We start from the raw sequence: 3,850 nt of genomic DNA, 5'->3' as shown, positions 1-3,850 counted from the left end.
TTACCTACTGGACTGCCAGGGAAGTCCCTCTGGAGACATTTTTAATGGTCACAGCTTGGGGGAAGGGTTTTACCTACTGGCACATAGTAGGTAGAGACCAAGGATGCTGCTAAATATCCTGCAATATGCCATACAGCCCCTCAACAAAGGATTATACAGCCCCAAGTGTCAACAGTGTCGAGGCTGAGAAACCCTGAATACCACAAGAATCTCTCCAAAAATAAAAGTGGAAGGATATGGGTTTATACATCATGCTGTTTACAGATGCAATCAATTTAGAAGTGAAAGAGCAACTAAAAAAAAAATGTCAGAAAGCAGTGGTCTGTTGAGGAGACAGAAAATCCCAGTGGTTAACAGCACAGAGGTGAAGTCAAATGGAAGTGAGCTGGACGTCGGGGTCTGTGTTCACTTGGTCTCTGACTTGGAGCAACTGACCTCTCTCAGTATCAGCTTCCTTGTTTGTAACCCAGGTACAGTCATGGGGCCTGCCTGATTGAATGGTGATAAATAATCGAGGGGCACGTGTAAAGTATCTGGTACAAAGCATAGCATCCAGGGAGCGCCCAATAACTGGAAGAAAGATAGAGGCTTGGCAGCAAAGAACAGAAGCCTGGAATCTCAGTGCCAAGGGTCTATTGTTTCGGAGGAACCTACACTCAGGACTTTTCTGGTGGCTCAGTGGTAAAGAATCCACCTGCCAATGCAGGAGACTCAGGTTCGATCCCTGGGTTGGAAGATCCCCTGGAGAAAGAAATGGCAACTCACTCCAGTATTCTTGCCTGGGAAATCCGATGGACAGAGGAGCCTGGTAGGCTATAGTCCATGGGGTCTCAAAGAGTTGGACGTGACTTAGCAACAGGCAGATAGGGATTCCCTGGTGACTCAGCACTAATGAATCTGCCTGTCAATGCAGGAGAGACAGGTTCGACACCTGATCCAGGAAGATCCCCTGGAGATGGAAATGGCAACCCACTCCAGTCTTCTTGCCTGGAAATCCCCATGGACAAAGGAGCCTGGCGGGCTATAGTCCATAGGTTTGCAAAGAGTCAGACATGACTGAGCGACTGAATGATGCTCAGATAAAGCCCCTATATGGTATTTTCCAGAAGTTTTCCTAGGGAATAGAGGAATAAAACCCCTATTCAGACACCCTCCAAAAGTTGTATTCAACCCTATTATTTAAGGCTGTATTAAGGTTGTATTTCTCAACACGGCATTGAGAAAAGGGAGTGTCTGTTCTCAAAAATATTTAGTATTAGGATGGAATCCTCTCTGAAACCCTGCCTGCGAAATCACCCCAGAATCTGCCTTCCCACCCAGACCTCGGTCATCTGAATTCCGACTGGTTTTGGTTTTCATTTTTCAGGATCTGTTCCTTGAGTGTAAATAAACAATCCATGGCTGGGCCTGTGGAGGCCTTCCCATGAAGGAGGGCACTCTCCCCGGGAGCTGGAGCGCACACAAGGAGGCCAGGGCGCCCGCCCGCGCCCGCGCGCCTCAGAGCCGCGGCGGGTTACCTCAGGGAGACCGCCGCGCACGACGCAGCCCAAGACAAATAAACGCCGACCCTACTCGCGCTGAAATTCAGGCCATGAGGCCTCAGGAGAAGAATGATTCCTCACAGGCTGGGAGGTCTCCTGAAAGAGTCTGGTAGCTGGCTTCTGAGAGACAGGGGGAGAGAGGGAGAGAGATGGACAGAGAGACGGAGAGAAGACCGGGGCAGGGGGAGAATGGGGAAGAGAGGGAGGGAAGGACAGACAGACAGACAGTGAGAGACAGGGAGGAAGGGAGAGAGAGACAGAGAGGAGAGAGAGGAGAGGAGACAGACAGACAGGGAGGAAGGGAGAGAGAGAGACGGGGGGTGGGGACGGAGAGGAGACAGACAGACAGACAGAGACAGGGAGGAAGGGAGAGAGAGACAGAGAGGAGTGAGGGGGGAGGAGAGAGAGACAGAGAGGAGAGAGAGGAGAAGGAGGGAAGGAGACAGACAGACAGAGACAGGGAGGAAGGGAGAAAGAGGGAGAGAGGAGAGAGAGGAGAGGGAAGGAAGGAGACAGACCGACAGTCAGAGATAGGGAGGAAGGGGGAGAGAGACAGAGAGGAGACTGAGGAGAGGGAGGAAAGGAGACAGAGACAGAGGGAAGGAGGGAGAGATTTGTTAGTTCATCAGCCCCACAGTTTTAGAGTCTGCACAGAATATCCTATAAAGAAAGAAAAGAAAGAAAGTGAATTCGCTCAGTCGTGTCTGACTCTTTGCAACCCCATGGACTGTAGCCCAGCTGGCTCCTCCATCCATCCATGGGATTTTCCAGGCAAGAGTACTGGAGTGGGTTGCCATTTCCTTCTCCAGGGGATCTTCCTGGCCCAGGAATTGAACCTGGGTCTTCAGCATTGTAGGCAGATGCTTTTACCATCTGAGCCACCAGGGAAGTCCTCAAATATCCTGTATGAACTCATCAACTGTGCTACTTAATCAAAAGAATAGTGGAATTCTAATGATGGCCATGACTCTTTCTATCATTCTCTGTTAGCTAAGAACATTGTCATCAGATTTTTTTTTTTTTTTTTTTACTGTCACTGGTTATTTCTACTCAGGGCTAGAAACGCAAATCTTATGTTTTAAGATGACAAAACTGCTCTCCATTCTCTCCCGCTAGTGGATGTAAGTGAGCCGAGTCTCAATTTCCCCATCAGGCAATTAATATCTCTATCTCACAGCACATCGTTTAAAAAGCAGGATGCACGTATAGGATACTTCTGCCATTCTCCTCGCGCGTGAAGAGGTTGGCACAGACCATTTTCCCGTTCCCGTCGGGAAATTTAAGCCAATAGATTTGCTGCCTGACAAAGCCGTGTGCCCATCACCTTCTGTGGCAGGGGCAGAGATGACCCAACAGGCTGGCGTCTGATCAATTTTTTCCATTTATGTGAGTAGGGGAAATGACTCGTAGCTAAGAAACCTGACCCGTCCCAGATGTAAGACAGGCTGGCTTGCCTGGGCTACTTAAACCAGACCGGACTCTGCTGACGGGGAGCACAATGACCCAGGTAGAATCCGTACCTATCATGTGTCCTCGGGCAGGTCAAGCCCCTCCACAGAGCCTGGGGTCCATTCTCCTCTTCAAGCTTGGCCGCCCGGGTGCAATTTGAGGTCCCCTCAGTGACAGTTACCAACATTCATTGCGGAAAACAGACTCGGATCTGTCCCCTCCTTCTCCCACTGGCATCATTGGCCGAAAATTGATCTTCAGGATTCCCGAAGCTGTGGTCAGCGCCCTCAGCACTAATGGTGGGGCTGCCAGGCACCAGGGGCTTCAGGGACACATCTGAAAACCCGTGGTGTTTTCCTAGTAGCTGTATTCAGACAAAAGGTGGCCACTCCATTCTGGAAAAGCTGGGAGGAGGGGCGTCTGAGAGACAGCACACTTCCTGCAACCTTCTTCAAGAGTACATCTTGGAGACTTTCCTGGCAGTCCAGTGGTTAAGACTCTGCAGTGCCAACAGAGGGGGTGCAGGTTCGATCCCTGGTGGGAGAACTAATATTCCCACATGCCATGGGCCAGAGCCAAGAGATTAAAACAAATGAACAAACGCAAAGACTAGAGCTTGAAGCAATGCTGCATCCTGAGACCAGAGCCTCTGAATCGAGGGATAGGCCTTCCTCCTAACACTCCTGTTTGCACATCTGCCTTTAAGGAGCAGCTTTTCCAGGCCAGGAATTCGATTTTACGGTTGTCAGCAGTGGTCCTGGAGTGGAATGTGGAGGGGGAGGGAGGCTGGTGGACGACAGCGAACATGCTTGACTTCCCCCTTTGAACGGTGCAGCCTGGCCATTTCCTGTTCCATCTTC

At 50.4% G+C, this 3,850-nt stretch overlaps 1 non-coding gene across 1 annotated transcript; it reads right to left on the bottom strand.

Annotated features, from left to right (window-relative positions):
• Positions 1–2,355: 2,355 nt before the first annotated feature.
• TRNAC-ACA (transfer RNA cysteine (anticodon ACA)) lies at positions 2,356–2,429 on the bottom strand. The gene has a single exon. It is a non-coding gene; the product is annotated as a tRNA-Cys (tRNA).
• Between the last annotated feature and the right edge of the window lie 1,421 nt (positions 2,430–3,850).

This window comes from Bos taurus, chromosome 12, assembly GCF_002263795.3.
Source record: "Bos taurus isolate L1 Dominette 01449 registration number 42190680 breed Hereford chromosome 12, ARS-UCD2.0, whole genome shotgun sequence".
NCBI classification, from domain to species: domain Eukaryota; kingdom Metazoa; phylum Chordata; class Mammalia; order Artiodactyla; family Bovidae; genus Bos; species Bos taurus.
Note: the sequence above shows the minus strand (reverse complement) of the source record. Positions and strands in the feature narration are given on the sequence as shown.